General features: G+C 43.8%; 1 protein-coding gene across 40 annotated transcripts in view; it reads left to right on the forward strand.

Moving 5' to 3' along the window:
• The window catches only part of PTPRD (protein tyrosine phosphatase receptor type D), a 1,152,007-nt gene that overhangs the window by 618,936 nt on the left and 512,583 nt on the right, over positions 1-20,488 (forward strand). The window lies entirely within an intron of this gene.

The following is a 20,488-nucleotide window of genomic DNA, read 5'->3' on the forward strand; positions in this document are numbered from 1 at the left end:
CGTCAATCACGGAGAATTTCAGTTCTAATAAGAGGTTAACCAGGGTAAAGGACATCAGCACACACACACTTATAAAGTTTAAGCTTTGTTCTTCCTATCTATTAACAGCTAGCGAGCTGGCCTGATTTGCTGAGCACTATTAATGCATAGCATCTCCTTTAACCATCCAAATGGAAGAACTTCTGGAGAAATGGCACTGGCTACATCCAACTTTGCAGGTTGTATCCAGTATTATTCCTTACATTGATGGAAGGTTTTTTGATCCAGTGGAGTCTTCAATCTGCAGAATGAGGAGTGAGCCTTTTTTTTGCTGATCCACTTTCTCCCCCTGCAGCCCTCTGCACCCCCTCTCATACCTCTCAAAAGGGTTTCCTAACCTTTGGCAGTAGATTTCGTATGTGTGCTGAAAGGCGGACGTGGAATCTGCAAAATGGTCTCTTCCTTGTTTCTGAGATGCAAAACTCTGCTGGATCAAAGAGCCTTCTTATCAGCAGAAGAGAGACCACTGCATCCAATCCTATGAGCTGGCTAAATTCATTCTTCATGCATGGCAATGTTTCATAACAGTATCCTTCCTGTTTTACCCCCCTGAGCACAGACCCATTTTTTTTCATTAAATCTTGATTAAATCAGAACTTTTATTTTCTTATTGTGGCACACAATACACACACACACACACAGAGAGAGAGAGAGAGAGAGAGAGAGAGAGAGAGAGAGAATTGTTAAAAGTGGTGAAAATAATGGTGTTATAGCACAAGCTACACATGTGTCCGATTGCAATATAGTGAAACCATGCTATGCAAAGCAGTTTGTGCACACATTCGCATAACACCGGAGATTAAAATATATTTGTGTCAGATATGAACTGTATAAACAGCTACTTCATAACTACCAGTAGACAGTTGAACTAGGATGTCATAAACCTTATAGTATCAACAATCTGCTCCCATTTTTTTTATGATGCTTCAGTTCAAGTAATTACATCACAATCTTCCCTGCCATAATGAGCTAGCACTCTACTTCCCGCTAAAGAAGTCCCCCCCCCCCGCCTCATATATAAACCCTATATATCTTAGCTTTCTTCCTCTTTTACCTTCTCTTTAGCCATTGTCATCTGTTAGGCGGTACATTTAAAACAAAACAAAACAAAAACCTCAATTGGAAACAAGAAGCAGAAGGACATTTGAAATTGAAAGTATGAAAGCACCCTTAGGGCATTCTCATAGTTTTCTACTCATGTAAATTTGAGGGCTAAAGGCATTTTTTTTTGGGGGGGGTTTTAAAAGTTTCACACACAAAACCCATTCTTTGTGACATGTTGTTACATGTCTGCAGAGCTTTTTTCACCAATAATAATAATAATAATAATAATAATAATAATAATAATAATAATTTATTATTTATACCCCGCCCATCTGGCTGGGCCTCCCCAGCCACTCTGGGCGGCTTCCATAGAAACCAAAAATACAGTAAAATATCACACATTAAAAACTTCCCTGAACAGGGCTGCCTTAAGATGTCTTCTGAATGTCAGGTAGTTGTTTATCGCTTTGACATCTGCTGGAAGGGCGTTCCACAGGGCGGGCGCCACTACCGAGAAGGCCCTCTGCCTGGTTCCATGTAGCTTTGCTTCTCGCAATGAGGGAAGGCCCTCGGCGCTGGACCTCAGCGTCCGGGCAGAATGATGGGGGTGGAGACGCTCCTTCAGGTATACTGGACCGAGGCCATTTAGGGCTTTAAAAGTCAGCACCAACACTTTGAATTGTGCTCGGAAACGTACTGGGAGCCAATGTAGGTCTTTCAAGACCGGTGTTATATGGTCTCAGTGGCCGCCCCCAGTCACCAGTCTAGCTGCCGCATTCTGGATTAGTTGTAGCTTCCGAGTCACCTTCAAAGGTAGCCCCACGTAGAGTGCATTGCAGTAGTCCAAGTGGGAGATAACCAGAGCATGCACCACTCTGGCGAGACAGTCCACAGGCAGATAGGGTCTCAGCCTACGTACCAGATGGAGCTGGTAAACAGCTGCCCTGGACACAGATTTGACCTGTGCCTCCATGGACAGCTGTGAGTCCAAAATGACTCCCAGGCTGTGCACCTGGTCGTTCAGGGGCACAGTTACCCCATTCAGGACCAGGGAATCCTCCACACCTGCCCGCCTCCTGTCCCCCAAAAACAGTACTTCTGTCTTGTCAGGATTCAACCTCAATCTGTTAGCCGCCATCCATCCTCCAACCGCCTCCAGACACTCACACAGGACCTTCACCGCCCTCACTGGTTCTGATTTAAAAGAGAGGTAGAGCTGGGTATCATCCGCATACTGATGAACACCCAGCCCAAACCTCCTGATGATCTCTCCCAGCGGCTGCATGTAAATGTTGAAAAGCATGGGGGAGAGGACAGAACCCTGAGGCACCCCACAAGTGAGAGCCCAGGGGTCTGAACACTCATCCCCACCACCACTTTCTGAACACGGCCCAGGAGGAAGGAGCGGAACCACTGTATGACAGTGCCCCCAGCTCCCAGCCCCTCAAGACGGTCCAGAAGGATGTTATGGTCGATGGTATCAAACGCCGCTGAGAGATCCAGCAGAACTAGGAAACAGCTCTCACCTTTGTCCCTAGCCCGCCGGAGATCATCAACCAGTGCGACCAAGGCAGTTTCAGTCCCATGATGAGGCCTGAATCCCGACTGGAAGGGATTCAAATGGTCCGCTTCTTCCAGGCGTGCCTGGAGTTGTTCGGCAACCACTCGCTCAATCACCTTGCCCAACAATGGAAGAATGGACGATAGTTGGCCATCGTGGCCGCATCTAAAGATGGTTTTTTAAGAAGCGGTTTAATAACCGCCTCTTTCAGCGGGTCTGGGAAGGCTCCCTCATGGAGGGAAGCATTCAGCACCCCACGAAGCCCATCGCCCAGTCCTTCCCGGCTAGCTTTTATAAGCCAGGATGGGCAAGGATCCAGGAGACAGGTGGTTGGTTTCGCTCGTCCAAGCAGCCTGTCCACATCCTCGGAGGTAACAGATTGGAATTGATCCCACTCAACTTGACTAGACAGAACTCTAGCACTCTCCCGCCCCGGCCCTGCTCCCACGGTGGAGTCTACTTCTTCCCGAATCTGAGCGATTTTATCTGCAAAAAACTTTGCAAAATCATTGCAGGAGAACATGTGGCCCGTACTGGGCCCCAATGTTGCAGGTGGTTCCGCTAAATTGTGAACCACCTGAAAAAGTCTCCTGCTGCTGTTTTCTGCAGATGCAATAGAGGCGGTGAAGAAATTCTTCTTCGCTGTCGCTATCGCCACTTGGTAGGCTCGACGTTGAGCTCTAACCTGTGTCCGGTCAGATTCGGAATGAGTTATCCGCCACCGGCGCTTTAGCCGTCTCAACGATTGTTTCATTGCCCTCAGATCTGTGGAAAACCACAGGGCTGTCCGGGCTCCATACAATCGGAGAGGGCGCTTCGGAGCCAAACAGTCAATAGCCCTGGTTAACTCCACATTCCAGCGGGCCACCAGGGAATCAGCTGAAAGGCCATCAACATGGGATAAAGCATCCCCTACCACTCTCTGGAAACCATTTGGATCCATTAAGTGGTGGGGGCGGACCATCTGAAGCTAGCACTGGTCCCGCTGGTTTTTTGTTTAAGAATACGGGCTTCATTTCCTTTTACCCAACTAATCAGGGATCCTATTGGCCAGAAGCACCAAGTTGCCCCCAAGATTGATGGGGACCATCACATGTCACATATGTGTGATGTCACACACGTCACATATTGAACGTGCAACATTGCGTCGCCTGGAGGAGGCCGAGCACTCTGGAGGAGCCAGCCACTGACATTCGGCTCCTCACTCAGCCTCCCCTGCCCCCTCAACATTGAGGGGCCCTCTCTCAACAAATTTTGAGGGGGCTGAAGAGACCTTGGCCCCCTAGAGTTGGCACACCTGCTATTGACAGAAGGATGACATCATATTGCCATTCAGATTTGGCTGCAAGGCAACATGAAGCCAGATTCGGCTACTTGACGTGATGAAAATTAGCTACAAAGCCTTGTTAGAATGAGGATATTATTTACTGCTCTCACTCCAAAAGAGTACATAACTTTGTCCCATTTTACAAGCTCTTTTGAAAAATTCCCCAAACAGTGTGTGTGTGTATATATATATGGTGTCTTACAAGAGTGAAATTTTCTCTCCTGTTGATTCAGCCCCAGTACCAAGGCTCCCCAAAATATATCTCCAAGCATGAGCCTTGGACATGTAGGCTGTGATCTACAGAGTACTTTTTATGTGAGCACCAGGGGTTGTGTTCATTGATTTCTTGCAGCAGATACTAACTCTCCGTCAGAGACTATTAAGGGCCACTCTTCTTGTGATATAAGAGCCTGCACTCAGTGAGGATATCACAAATCCTGCTGTGTTCTTTCCATCTGACCTTTCTTTAAAAAATCAACAACCTTGAACCTGAATTTTCAGTACTGAAACAACTTGGTGCTTGTGGATAACACAAAGGTCTCATGTCATCCACATGGGATGTACGCCACACGTTGTGCATGTTAAATTTTAGGCATCGATCGTGGAGACATGCTAAAACAGCAGATTTCTGAAGTGAGTTTATTGTTAGCCTAATTTGTGATACCCTGTAAATAACATTTTTTTTTTTTACTATAATCAATGTGCTCACCATGAAGTTGTTACAGTAAGTGCCATACTTTTAACCAGTGCTTTTATTCTAGGAAAAATGGTGCCGGTATTGTGCACCCTTGATCACCCCCAGGAAAAAAGCAGTGACTATAATAGTTTTAGATGTACGTGTATGCTTTGAAAAGTAACAGCAGTATGGCCACCCACGCTGTTTAAAAACTACTTGATTCATCATTGAAAACATATCAATGCATAGGCCATAGTTCTAATGAAATTCTTCCTATAAACTACATATCTCTTGCGTCGAACTTTTGAAGTATCACACAGGGCCAGCCCTATCATTTGCCACAGTGGGATGACTGCCTCAGACTGAGAAGAAGCTGCCCCCCTCTGTTGGAGAACAGAGCTGTGTATGCCACATGGCCTGTTGAACTGCCAGTCCAATTGGTTTCTGCACATGGAATGGGTGGGGTGCCATTTAGTCATTTGCTGCAGGCAGTAAAATTTCTTGAACTGGCCCTGGTATTGCATTACATGCTACAGATTTTTCTTGTTCTATTTGTGGCACCCACCAGGCATTTCACAAATGACCTCAGTCTGCATGTAACCTACTATTACCTGTACAGGGCATATATGTTCATAGGTAACAAGTGCACTGTTTACAGTGCAAGAGTCCATCATTGAAAGGTCAACAAAAACAGCAGCTACCCCATCACCCTCACACCCAGGGATGAAATCAGATTCAGACCATACATCTTTTAAAAATAGAAACTGCATGATGGGGGCTTGAAGGATAGCTCTTAAGTGGTCATTCTCTCATTTTTGGCAGCGGGGATAAATGACCATAGAGCAGTATCTGCTTCTTCTTTTTCCTAGCGGGCAGCAAAATCTTCTCCAAACAGCCTTTGCTGCCATGAAGAGTATGTATTGTCTTGATTTCCCCCCGCCCCAGCAAGCATACTAGAACAAATTCAGCCCATTTAATCAGGTGACATCAGGCAGCACTGAAAACGCAATTTGTTGTGAAATTTGGTTTTGCATTTGCTATTAGGAGCCAAATGTTCAGCTGTTTTGCAGCTTTCCACTGGACCTTATCAAAGAACATGCTAGCTGGAGGGCATCAGCAATGCAGATCACTCAGAAGGAAACAGAACAGCTGTGTTTCTGAAAGCTGGAATAAGCATGACGTCCAATGCTGGGGATATTTAAAACTGTTTCCTTTAGCAGGGAGCCCCAAGAAACCTATTCGATAGTAAATGAAAGTCCTTAGTGGCTTCAGTTTCTAAGTCATAGCTTTTCTAGGAGATGATATACGCTCTCTTTATATTATTAGTATCTTTAAAGAAAACATATTTGTATTTAATTTTTTCTTACAAATCAGGAACAATTAAACGAGAAAACAAACCTAAAGGTGAGCAAAAGTGCCTTGCTACCTTTCACTAGCCATAAAGTACCTCCAGGTAAGAATGATATAAATATAACCTTCGAATAAAGCAAAGATAACCACAAGCATAGATATTACATCACACTGCCAGGAAGCCTGTAGAGATTAGGGTTTGTTTTTCTTCTCTTAAGTGGAAATGGCTGGTGTTCTTGGAAAAAATCCTCAGCCAGTTTACAGACAGCAGTTAACATAGTTACTAGATAACCGGTTTTTCATACCAGTGTTGTCGTCATCGATTCCACTCTTTCACAGTTGCTGTCCGTGCCAAGCACCATCTTTAAATTGCCAATGAATTCACTTATTTCAGGGTCTGTGCACCAAATGCCAACAGATCTGCCCACGATAGCTGTGGAGAGAACCTGCTTTGTCAGGCCACTAAGCATTAGCGTATTCGGGCACAGCTGAATTGGCAGCTTGCGTGGCAAGACCCTCAAGCCAACCCCCCATTAGGGTAAATCAATTCACAGAGACACAGATATTTTGTTTAAGGTTTTTGGGCAAAATTTTGGCCACAACTTTATCGATTGCAGGAATGAGAGCGGTATTGGCTTAGGCATTGGCAAGACTATATCTGACTCCTGCCCCCTTTGCAGGAAGTCTGTAAGGGTAAACCACCAAAGGGAAACTGCTTCCGGGGAACCCACCTGCATCTCCCCTGGTGTTCCCAGAGGCCTGGCATGGCCCTAGCCCCTCAAGCGGACTTCGGACAGGATCCAGGCCCCAGATGCCTTTAACAGAATACCCTTGGAACTGGAGGGGCAGGCGATGGCCGACCTCCCCTCCCCCATTCACCATAAGCCAATGCCAAACCGCTAAACCTTACAAAGTTCTGACTATTGCTAAGAGGTAGGCAAAAACCAAGTGGCCCGTGCCAATTTGCCAAATGGAAAAAAATCCTGACTCAAGACGGGCAACCAACCAAAGTCCAAAGCAAGGCCAAAGGACACCTAAATTAAAGGGAGGGAGGGCGGGTGTTTGGCAGCGCAAAGCAGGGGCCTGGCACATGTCGTGCTGCCGCTTTTATACTTTTTTCCACTATCACACTTTGACATGATTGGACAATAGCCCTGGGTGATTGTGGTGCCACCCTGGCGTAAGGGTGGGGGGAACCAGGTTAAGAGCCTGCCCACAACCAGGACCATCTATTAAGATGATCCCATTTCTTGCGCCCTTGGCAAGGAGAGGTATTGGTGCCCCCAGCCGTCCCTCGTAGAGCAGCAAAACAGCAGCCCAAGCAGTGAACACAAGAGCAGGTGGGTTCCTAGCCACACCTAGCTGGAATGGAGAGACCCATTTTGTGACTCCTGGGCCTGCACCAACCTAGCCAACTCCTAGGTACACCCCTGCTTCTGACCCATGATTTTCTTAGAATGGGCAGTAGTAAGAAAACCAGCTTGTACTGGATTCACCAGTCTGGGGCACATGGGCACGAGTGTGCCTGTTGCACCTGTCGGGAGTGTTTATAAACATCCCTCCAATAATCCTCAGGGCACAAGGGAGTGTTTTATCTTCAGGTACACGGCCTCTGCCCAGTGCACCTGAAGGAGCGTCTCCACCCCCATCGTTCAGCTTGTAACACTGAGGTCCAACTCCGAGGGCCTTCTAGCAGTTCCCTCACTGCAAGAAGTGAGGTTACAGGGAAGCAGGCAGAGGGCCTTCTCGGTAGTGGGACCCACCCTGTGGAATGCCCTCCCATCAGCTGTCCAAGGAAACAAACAACTATCTGACTTTTAGAAGACATCTGAAGGCAGCCCTGTTTAGGGAAGTTTTTAATGACTGATGTTTTTTAATGTTTTTTTGGAAGCAGTCCAGATTGGTTGGGGAAACCCAGCCAGATAGGCAGGGTATAAATGCATCTTATTTCATTTTATTTCATAACATCTCAGGGCAGTTCACAGAATAAAATACAGGATAAAAACAAGTAAATAAGTAAAACAAAATAGCAAAACAATAACCCACAGTTTAGGGTGTTTCTGTCCCTTTCCCCTGCAAAACCAGTCCTTATCATTCAAGGAAGCGCCCTGACTTTATGAAGAGGATTTTAGGGGAATATGGTGGGGTGGGGGAGTAGTGAAACTTTCCACAAGTTTCTTTCTACTCACAAACACTGATCTTAGGAGCCAACCCCTTGTGAATGCAATTTACCACCAGGGCTTGCTGAACTTGAATGTGCTAAAGGAGCACAACTGGATTGGGTCCATCATTGAAAGATGCATCTTGTGACCTGTTCATAGCCTATAGCTGAAGCCGTTTAATGACAGTATGTAGAATAAAAATGTCTGAATTGCTTATTTATGCCAAATGCACAGAGATAAAAATTGATTGGAGGTCATTTAGCAACAGCGAGACTCCTCTGTACCTGCTGTTAGTTAGTAAATTCAAGTAGGATGTCTCTCCTCCTTCTAAATAAGTGATTTATAATCTCAATGGCTGTAATTTACTGTAAGCAAAACATAAGATTAGTAATGTGCTTAATATGAATTATTAAATTCCCATTAGACTAAATTACCACCCAGAGAGGATGTAAAATGGCTCTGAATTAATTTGTATACTTCCATAACCCTGTATTTACACCTGTTCTTTAAACTCATTGATAACTTAACACTTTGACACTAACATTTGGTCTAAGTTCAAATTCACATTGAAGCCATTTAAGTGTAGTTTCCCCCTTTTAGGAGAAAGCCTTTTTCTTTTTCTTTCATGATTCACTGCAACATGCGTTTCATCCATTATGAATAGTGGGGCCTTGGACCTTGAAATTTACTTCTAGTGTTAATGAGCCCCTCAATCCATACAAATGTATCTGTATTCCATTTCTACTATTTCCATTTCCTGAAAATATCTGTAGGTTTAGTAGAAGTTCTGTAAACATATTTGTACATCTTGCTTCAGGTAGATAAACTCCTTGCCTTGCACCCTGTTGAACTAAGGGAGAGAATATAGTTGGTAGAATATCAAGGCCCCAGTAGTTTGTACCTAAACTACAGGGCTGAGCTCTCCACCTGAGAAAATTCATCTTTTTGCTACCTATACATGTTTACTCAAAAGGAAGTCTCACTAGTGAAATCCACACACTCGTAAGTGGATTTAGGATTGCAGCCTTTTCCAATAGCCTAATGCCATGCAGGTTTATTCAGGAGGAAGTCATGTCGATTTCAGTGGGATATCTTTCACAAATTCACTCTCTTGTATTCATGAATGGATGTGCGGGTGGAGGAGGGAGATACTTGCTGGACCCACCTCCCACACCACCATCCTGAAATTTTTGCTTTCCTGAGCATTGCACATTTGACAGAAGATCCAAAGGAATCCTGTGCATGCTCAACTGAACATGCATAAGCTCCCTTTCAACCCTTCTACCAACTACACAGAGAGTGGGAGAGCAAGGACAGCAGAGACAGTCAATGTTGGGGGAATATATTAGGATTGGGACTTCAGTTTGTATAGTATCAAAGGTATACAGTATCAAAGACCCCTACTTACTGCTTAGTTCTGAGGTTTGCATATTATTTTAAAGAATTTCCTATAGTTTATTTATTTTCAAATCTACCTTATTACATATTTAAAATCTCCTATTAGGTCCGCTAACAGAAATTTACCAACTATTCTGTTTCTTGAAAGCATCCTTATATGTGCCCCAGCCTATTCAGGTAAACAAGGTTGCATTCTTTCACCCTATTAGGTTTTCATTGTTGCAATTCAACGCTGTAAAATCCTTAGCCCCATAACTTGAGATCATTTCTTGAATTCTGCAATGCACCGTATTCTACCCAATGCAACGTTAGTGTGTTTTCCTTTACCATGCTGACATTTTCTTTTGATGAATGCATGACTGCATTCAATAAGTTCTGCGGGTTGAATATATTGATTTCAATTTCAGCTGGTCTTGAGCAAATGCTTGGGGGCTTTGCTGAATCAGGACCTCCATGCTATGTGTCTCCTTGTAGGAGCAAACTGTTCCCGAGATTTTCATTAGATAATAGCTATTATGTTTTTGAGCGTAGAGTGTTGTGCCAATGTCAGGGCTGGCCCTTACATGACAGTGTGGATATAGAAAAAGGCAGAAATCAGTATGTGAACAGTGCAGCAAAATTTGTGTTGGTCCTAGCAGAGAGAGGGGGGTGGGTGCCATTTGGTCATTGCTTAAGGCTGCATAGTGTCTTGTAATAGCTCTGGCAAAAGAATTAGCATTGTAATCTTAGGCAGCTGATTATAAGGGGATATATCTTGTTTTGCATTGCAGCATAAGCAGTGCCAGAATTGTCTCAACTGGTTAATACTCCCTCTTGTTCTCTTGAGTTATTCAGTTCCTCACAGCCAACCCATCCATTGCTTGCTATATTTGCTTGGCAGTAGGAAAAATGCAAAATTAGTTTGGGAATCAATCAGTCATCTATATTTGTGATATTATGGCTGGGATTCAACTAATGAGTCCTGTCAGCGGGAGCCCTGCCCAAGGGCCTTCTCCCCTCTCAGGGTGCATAGCTCAGGGTGCGGTGGGGTGTCAGGAGAACCCCTGGAACAGTGCATGGGGTGGGGAGAGGAAAGGTTGTGCCATTTGGCAAGCCAAAATGCTTACTCTGGCAGAACGACTACCTTAGCATGGTATTGAATTCCTCCCTATGTGCCATGCATTGGCTTGTTGTCCAACTCATCAATAGAAAACAGCAAGCAAAATTATTAGGGGGCTGCTGCAGCCCCCCCCCATTTTTCCTTTCCTTTTTTAATGATAGAGTAGGATGTTCCAGATTTTAATACAGTGGTACCTCGGGTTACATATGCTTCAGGTTACATACGCTTCAGGTTACAGACTCCGCTAATCCAGAAATAGTACCTCGGGTTAAGAACTTTGCTTCAGGATGAGAACAGAAATCGTGCTCCAGCTGCACGGCAGCAGCAGGAGGCCCCATTAGCTAAAGTGGTGCTTCAGGTTAAGAACAGTTTCAGATTAAGAACAGACTTCCGGAACAAATTAAGTACTTAACCCGAGGTACCACAGTAATTAAAAACTGCATGTGTAAATAAAGTAGATTGAGAGATGTCCCCCCCCCTTACAATGCTAGTCATCCAGCAAAGCAAAACTGTGGAATATTCAAGTCAGAAAAAAAGTACTTCTTCCCACGGTCTAAACCACTGAGCCTCTTGGGCTTGACAATTGGAAGGTCAGTGGTTTGAATCTGCATGACGGCGTGAGCTCCTGCCAACCTAGCAGTTCGAAAGCACACCAGTGCAAGTAGATAAATAGTACTGCTGCAACAGGAAGGTAAATGGCATTTCCCTGCACTCTGGTTTCTGTCACGGTGTTCCATTGCGCCAGAAGCGGTTTAGTCATGCTGGCCACATGACCCAGAAAGCTGCCTGCAGACAAACGCTGGCTCCCTCGGCCAGAAAGCGAGATGAGCGCCGCAACACCATAGTCGCCTTTGACTGGACTTAACCATCCAGGGGTCCTTTACCTTTATTACCTGTTTATATAGTCCAGCAATCTTTCCCAAATCTTAGCAAGTATGGGGCATTATATAATAATAATAACAATTTATTATTTATACCCCGCCCATCTGGCTGGGTTTCCCCAGCCACTCTGGGTGGCTTCCAACAAAATTTTAAAATACAGTAGTCTGTTAAACATTAAAAGCTTCCCTAAACAGGGAATGTAAACACACATACTTCAAAGGAGCATAATCCATATTACATCTCCAGCAAAGTGTTACATTAGTTAGCCCTCATACAAGTATAAGGGAGTCCAATAACTTCTGATTATTATGTGTTTAAGTTGCATTCCTTTCAAAATGTTTGGCATATCTTTTCATAGTAAGGTTCATAATGCCCATTGAAGCTAAACCCGTGTTATTCCCAAATTGCAGCTATTTTCCAAACTTGAAAAGTACTGGCTTGCTGAAGAATTCACAGCTATTCAGTGACTTTTACTAAGGAGTATCTGGCTTGTACTCTTAATGACTCCTCCAAAAAGGTCTCAATGACATCCATAGATCCTTAGTCCAAGGAGTAGCCCCTTGAGTAGTAGATATCCTCACCCTACCTAGAGTCTTCTAGAGGTGTTTAGCTTAACACGCTTGGAAGCGCCCTTCAGACCTTCCAACTTAACGTGGGAAGGTTGAGGTGGAGCGAATGGAGGCAAGGACAATTGCGACAAGACTAGTGTGCGTGTTGCCACAGTCCCAGCTCATGTTGCCATTCCCTGTTCAGCCATAACATCTAAAACAAATAAATACTAGATTTGAAATAACACACACCTATAAATGCCACCTTAATGAGGTAAAAGCGTAGAAAGGCTTAAACAGAAATTATGTGAATTCCAGTGGGACTGCTAAAAGCTCAGAGTCAGATAAACACCAAAAAAAGGAGCTGTTGTTCACTGATGCCTGTTTATATTTGGAGTTTTCATTTGTCATTACATTTGTCACCCAGCAGCTGGGACATTGCCGGCTAGCAAATGCCCTCAGATTTGGAAAAACCACTGAACCATGTCATACCTTAAAAGACTGGAATCTGGCATTGTGCATGTTTAATCAGATTTCATTCACATCTGTGCTCCGTAATTCAGCATGTTTGGAGAATGTATTGTGCCCTGTCACTTCTTGTTGATGCAGGGGATAAGGAGAAATTGCATCTCTCTGCTAGTTCCCATTGCTTCTTCAGCTTCAAGTGAAAGGAAAGGCAAAAGGGCTCAAAAGCAGTAGTTCTTAATGTTTTGATAATTTGCCCTTAACTAACATGACCATCAGCTTACATGTTTCAGTAGTCCGTTCCTGTGTAAAAGAATTTTAGGGCCACAATTGTGACGGATGTAAAAGGTGAATTTTCTATAGTGCATTCTGCCTATGTTGGTATTTGTCTGTCTCAAGAGACAATAGGGTGCAGCTCCGGGGGTGAAGTCAAACTGCTATGTTGTTGTTGTTTAGTCGTTTAGTCGTGTCCGACTCTTTGTGACCCGATGGACCAGAGCACGCCAGGCACTCCTGTCTTCTACTGCCTCCTGCAGTTTGGTCAGACTCATGTTTGTAGCTTCGAGAACACTGTCCAACCATCTCGTCCTCTGTCGTCCCCTTCTCCTTGTGCCATCCATCTTTCCCAACATCAGGGTCTTTTCCAGGGAGTCTTCTCTTCTCATGAGGTGGCCAAAGTATTGGAGCCTCAGCTTCAGGATCTGTCCTTCCAGTGAGCACTCAGGGCTGATTTCCTTAAGAATGGATAGGTTTGATCTTCTTGCAGTCCATGGGACTCTCAAGAGTCTCCTCCAGCACCATAATTCAAAAGCATCAATTCTTCGGTGATCAGCCTTCTTTATGGTCCAGCTCTCACTTCCATACATCACTACTGGGAAAACCATAGCTTTAGCTATACGGACCTTTGTTGGCAAGGTGATGTCGGCAGCACTAAAGTTACCTCCCCAGGGCGCAAACCTGCACAGTGTGTATGAAGGTCCTGGGCTGCCCAGACAACAATTGCCCTTGCCAATGTGGTCCAAAGGAAAGCAGAGCAATATTTTATTATTATTATTAAATTTGTATATTTCCCTATTCCCACAGGTCTCAGTGTGGTTCACAGGATAAAATCAGAATATAAAACCACAAAATTCATAAACAACAAGAACAACAAAAATACCCACCCACCCCAAATCACACACACATTTTAAAAGGGCAAAGGATGTCAATGTTTTTGCCTGGTGCCTAAAGGTGTATAATGAAGGCACCAGGCAAACCTCCCTGGGGAGAGCATTCCACAGATGGGCAGCCACTGCAGAAAAGGCTCATTTCTTTGGCACCAGATTGACTATAGGAGTTGCTGGAAGGAGGGATACAAGGCACCATGCAACCAGCTTAGGCACTTTGTTGAAAGTCCAAGTATACAATGTCAACAGAATTACCTCTGTCTATATGCTTGTTTGGATGCGGGTGGCACTGTGCGTTAAACCACAGAGCCTAGGGCTTGCTGATCAGAAGATCGGCAGTTTGAATCCCCACAACGGGGTGAGCTCCCATTGCTCGGACCCAACTCCTGCCCACCTAGCAGTTCGAAAGCACATCAAAGTGCAAGTAGATAAATAGGTACCGCTCCGGTGGGAAGGTAAACGGCGTTTCCATGCGCTGCTCTGGTTCTCCATAAGCGGCTTAGTCATGCTGACCACATGACCCAGAAGGTGTACGCTGGCTCCCTCAGCCAATAAAGCGAGATGAGCGCCGCAACCCCAGAGTCGGTGACAACTAGACCTAATGGTCAAGGGTCCTTTTACCTTTATATGCTTGTTAACACACTCAAATAATGCCAAAACGTTAATGAGGCACAACTTACCCTTGAAGAAGCCAAATGGGGTTCCTGTCCTTGACGTCATAGTTCTCTGATTGTGCTCCCTAACAAATATGCACAGACATCTAAATAGGGAAGGCTTATGCAAATAAAGCTGTAGGCACAGAAACTTCTAATCTTCAGGCATCCATCCTCAACTGGTACATATCACTGGATGGGACTAGGGCACCTCATGACCTCTGGGGCAGGAACAGTAGCATGGTCCCACTGCCTGTTCTATGGATAAAGGAAGCTTCTTTCTTTGCCTTAACTCACCTGGAATCTGGAGTGTTGCAGACCACGTGTTGATTAAGCATTCGTCCTGATTTGTCTGCACAAAGTTTGCAGGGAAATTACGATGCCCACTGTTTATTAAGCATTAATTCTGAGTTGAATTGTTTTCAGGGAGGTTACACAGTGTCACATCAAGCAATTGTTATCCCATGCTTTCAAGTACCTTTTCCTGCCACATTCTTTACTGCAAATAGTCTAATTGGTGGGTGGGGTGTCATTCAAAACAGTGCCAAGTGCACTTTGATTTATCAATCAATGTGTTCTTGAATCCCACCGACATAATAGTGACAGCTGCTGTTTTTTGAAGATCTTCATCATCCTCATGATAATTTTCTTGTCAGCTTGCTGTAATGATTTCTCTCAAAGAGGATGTGGATGGATCTATGCAAAGGGAAATTAAAAACCTCTGGAGCCACAGGGCAAGAGAAATACTAACAAGCAGAGCGTCCCTACAGTGTTTGCTGTTTTTATGCCCATGAACTGGAATTCACTTGAAACCTCTTTAAACGGTAGTGACGTTCAAAAGAATTATAATAATGATTTCCCTATTCAATTAACCCCTTTTAAAGTTTTGTACTAGTGATTCTGGGTCATTTTAATAAGGAAGAAATTGGCGTACAAAAGGGCAGAGGGAAAATGTGAAGACACAATGGCATGAGTTGCAAATTTAATCAGAAAAGCCTCGATAAAAGTACTTCAAAGTTCTGTGCCAAGAAAAAAAGGGCAGCCATTAGCATAATTATGAATTTTGTTTCAAGATGAGAAACTTGGAGATTGCCATTGCCTTTGCGAAATAGTCAAATATTACTGACTTGTGTGGGTTTTTAAATAACTGTGCTGAATCTAGGAGAGGATTGTCTGTATGATCCCGCCCCCCAATTCACAAGCTCCGGCAGTGCCAAATAAGGTAGCTATACATATTTGAAATTGGTCCCAGGTAGGCATGATACAGATTAAGATCACAGCCAGTGCCTTTTTCCTAGAAAAAACAGTGCTGGTACTCGAGAGCCAGTGTGATGTAGTGGTTAAGAGCGGTAGTCTCGTAATCTGGGGAACCGGGTTTGCGTCTCCGCTCCTTCACATGCAGCTGCTGGGTGACCTTGGGCTAGTCACACTTCTCTGAAGTCTCTCAGCCCCACTCAACTCACAGAGTGTTTGTTGTGGGGGAGGAAGGGAAAGGAGAATGTTAGCCGCTTTGAGACTCCTTCGGGTAGAGATAAAGCGGGATATCAAATCCAAACTCTTCTTCTTCTTCTTCACCAGGTTCATGGCGATCTACCTTCCACTGCTGCCACCGTTTCCTCACGGAACCCCCAAAATGTCTGCTGCCCTACAAGCCAAACAGACAGCCACTTACCCTGTCCTGTCCCCTCACAGTGGTCACATTCACTCATCCCCAGCCTTTTCTTGTTCCTTTTTCCTTCCTTCCACGCCCACCAAAAGCTCCAGGCCCTCTGGGGAAGGGAATAGCAGAATCATAGTTGGAAGGAACTATGAGGGTCATTGCAAGATGGGGGTATAATTAAGCACTGCCAGAGAAAAAGCACTGATCACAGCTAACTTCATACAAGATGCACTTTGTAAACACAAAAGGGCAAGTTCCAAGCAAAGTTAAACAGCAGTTAAGCCACATTGATTTCAATGATAGGATTAAGCACATGCAGCGAAATCAATGGGAATGGGAAGTGTTTAACTTTGGCTGGACCATTTGAATAGTGAGGTGATAACTAGCTCATTGGTGTAGATCATTTTCTCACTTGCCTTTTATTCTATGCCACTAGATTTGGGGACCATCTGAAACGGATTAAGTCAAACATTTAGAAATTGTTATTATTATTATTGTTATTGACTGATCAATCTATAAATTATGTCAAATAAATAAATAAAGTGGGGCAGAGTTTGCAGGAACAGGGCAATCACCAGAAAATGCTTTCTTCTATGCTCCCATGATGGATTCCTTCTATCATTAAATAGATAGACCTGTTTGTTTTTTAAGAATATGTTTACAGCAAGCATTTTTAAGTGATTATAGATATGCACATACAATCTTTCTGATTTTTTTCTCTTGCCCCTTTAGCCTTTAGTCTTTTTTTTTTTTAATGTAAGGAAGGGTTTTAAAAGTGCCAGATCTGCAAAACAGCAACACTTTAAAAGCAACACATGTGATGCAAACAAAACGAAACCCTCCATGAACTTTTACTGCAAATGACAAGTTCTTCTCAGCACTTATTTGAACCCACAACCACAAGGGTGAAACCTGAAGGAAATCACCATGCTGGAGCCTCTGTGCTTCCTAATAAAACCAAACCATTCTGCTGTAAAAGTGCACCACTTCTTTTGCGCCTCTGAAAGTTGTAATTTCTTGGGACGTTTTTAACCACACTTTGCTGTACCAGCAACTCATGTTAGCACTCCTCAAATATCTCTGGAATTGGCTGATTGTATAGCTAATGTACTGATAGTAGTCAGAGTAACACACAAGGAGTAGAATAATCGAGAGCCTTCAGTTTTTAAGAATCCTCGGATTTCATGAGGAAATTCAGTCACTCTTTGCTCATCAGAGATATACTGTGAAGAACAAGAAAAAGGGGTGATAATATTATCTGGATATTTCTATGCAATTCTCACAGATTGTGCCTTTTTTGTTTATGATATTATTTGATGTACAACTTTTCATCTTTTCAATAATTTTTTTTTAAAGGAGGGGGAATCACCAACAATTCCACCATTCTATAAACTTCTAATCACATTCCAGTTCCAAGCTTCATAGTTAATTTCAAAAAGTTGGTTTTATAATCTGTTGGTAATGAAATATGGATGCCCAGTTAATCCTCCACTCTTCCCCTGAGAGAGAAGAACATACCTGTTTTTAATAGGAAGGCATTTTCATACCAGCCATACTTAAACTTGCAGAAATACAGAATATTTATTGTCTTTTTCAATCACGTGCAATTATCTTGCGGTTGTGGCTTTTAAGGTGGCATACCTAGCTTCCCTAAGATCCATCTTCTCCTTTAGCAAAAGGGAAAAGTACCTACATTTGAAGGTGCTTTCATTTTAGTCCTGTTTGTTGTTGTCATTTCTTAATTTCCTGTAATTTAAAATGGGTCAGAGGGAAAGCAATGTTTGTGGCCACAAATTATTATTTATTTTCACCACATTGGAGGTTTCTCGCTGTTTTGGATCATACACCTTTAAGCGGGCAACCAAACACGGGGATTAAAAACTCTGTTGACAGGTAAATGTGAATCATCTTGTTTCTCTCAAAGAAAAATAATCAAGCTCCTTTCAAATAATGCAAAATGCAAAATGATTGCCTGTCTAAAGGGGAGGGGCTCTTATCAGCATCTCTTCTGTAGAAAATGATTCCCATTTTGTTACGGGAGAAACGTATGCAGCAGCTTAACTTGCCATTTGACTGCAGTCTCTGATATTTATTAACAGTTGATTTCCTGTTAGCTGCTGCCGCTGCTGCTACTGCTGTTCTCATTTCTCCACTCCCTTCCCCAAGTCAATTATTTCCTTGAAAACTACATCTGTCCTCCTTTTCATTACCATTTCTTTAAAGGAGATTATTATTTCATTATTGGTTTTGAAGAGCCATTCATAAGAAGCAGGGCGGCCTCTTTCTGCACACAGAAGTCTGTGTTCCAGGGTCCCTCCTCCCTCCCCAACCATGTCCTTCTCTTTAGTCTTTAGTCTTTTTATCAAAAGGCCGTGCAATCGAGTCTTTTGTAGCTGCTGCCCGGAAATGCAGCAATTGCTACTTGGGCTTCAACAGATTTTAGCATTTACTGGCTGGTGGCTGGACAGACTTCAAAGCCATGTAGACAATTGTGTACCTCAACAAGAAATCTGTTACAAAGCCGAAACTCGGCGGGGCAAGAGGCATATTAGCCTAATATCTTGGAAGCAGGCACCTCCTGCATCTAAAACCTCAGCTCAAGAAACATCGCCTTGTCGGCTGTTGTCCCCCTCAGCAGTTGATCCTTTGATGAATTTGAAAAGCCATTTTCTGTCATTTCAGACACTTTTGAATGGTAGGCTTCACAGGTCTGCCTCCTTGCCGTCGTGCATCTGATTACTTTCGTACAGATCATAATCCTTGCTGCCTGTTAGAAAGTTAAGGGGGAGATATCATGCTTATTGTATCCCCCGGCTGTGGCCATTGTAAAGCTGAAGAAAAGCTAAGTCACTAATGTATCCACAAAGCTTTGATCAAAAGTTTATGGCTGAAGTAGGGTTGGTGTTCTCGGGTAAGGGAGCTAACACAACAGTTCTGAGGGAAGGAACAAGCCACAACTTTATTAAGGACATTTCCAGGATGTTTTGGAATAACAGCCCAAGGTCATAAAACTTAACCTGCTCAGCCTCATTTGGATGAAGAATGGATGAAGAGGGAATCGTTTGTAGCTATTCTCTTGGGTTGCAGCAGAATTCTACTCTAGTTTTTGGGACTCCTACCTGATTATGGGAGTGATCTTTCTTGCATTCTTTGGCTATTTAAATCAGGGGTCAGCAAACTTTTTCAGCAGGGGGCCGGTCCACTGTCCCTCAGACCTTGTGGGGGGCCGGACTATATATTTTTTGGGGGGGAGGGGGGAATGAACAAATTTCTGTTCCCCACAAATAACCCGGAGATGCATTTTAAATAAAAGCACACATTCTACTCATGTAAAGACACGCTGATTCCCAGACCGTCCGTGTGCTGGATTTAGAAGGCCATTGGGCCAGATCTGGGCCCCAGGCCTTAGTTTGCCTACCCATGGTCTACATGCTGGAAAGCAAAAGAAAGAAATCACCACAGAACATGAAAGCTTTTCCAGAGTTGCCTTTTTGTACATCAGACTTGCTGAATCGTGGCACCTGGTAGCTGACAGAGTCCCACGTAGCTGTGGCTAACGACAACATTATTTTGGCTGGCAACATCTCCACAAAGCTCTTAAAACTGTCCTATACAAAATAACTGAGCTGCAATGCATTGGATAGCAATGATTTGCAGAGGTGCAGGACCCACAGTAGAGAATGTTATTGTTCCTTTAGGGTCTTTCCCCCATTTCCCCATAGGTTGGGGAAAGTGTCCTGAGGTGAGGCTGATTTTTTTCAGAGCCCTTATGTCAGTTTATGTGCTCTTTCTTTTCCCTCCCCCCCCCAGTAATTTCTGCATTAATCTGAGGGAATCTTCAGGAAAATCGCCCATCTCTACCCTGTTTGAGCACATATCTTCCCCAGTAGCAGCACTGTGCAGGCCTACCTATAGACATTACTAAGTGAAGAACAACTGATTAATGTCAGCACAAACAATATGCATGATTTTTTTCTTGAATGCTGCTTCACCAGGTTTCTCATTATAGAAATGTCCAGAGGAAGAAATTATATCTTATCCTTTCTCTTCTGTCTATAATGCCATTGCTCATGCAACCAGTTTGGTTTTTTTGTTTTTCTGCAAGCATTTCTAGCCTTGTCTGCTGATACTCTATGCACAGTAATCAGTAGTAGCAGAATATTTCCCTCCCCCCTAAAGTGCTGGGACTCCTTGAATATAACCTTTCAGTGCCCTGTTCAGTGCCTGAGTTATTTGGTCAAAATGTCTGTGGATTGGAAACCAGCAAATGCCATGTAAGTAGTTCCACTGGGAATATTTGTAATTACTTGTATACCTCACTATGCTCTCCCAAATAGGAGGTGTGGGGAGGTAAGGCAGGGCTCACACACTCATTGCCACTGCAGTGCTGCTTAGTGGAAACTTATAGCTTAGAAGGATTTATGCCAGGCTTGTGCAAATTCCATTTCAGGGGCCTAA

This window comes from Podarcis raffonei, chromosome 17 (genome assembly GCF_027172205.1).
Source record: "Podarcis raffonei isolate rPodRaf1 chromosome 17, rPodRaf1.pri, whole genome shotgun sequence".
NCBI lineage: Eukaryota > Metazoa > Chordata > Lepidosauria > Squamata > Lacertidae > Podarcis > Podarcis raffonei.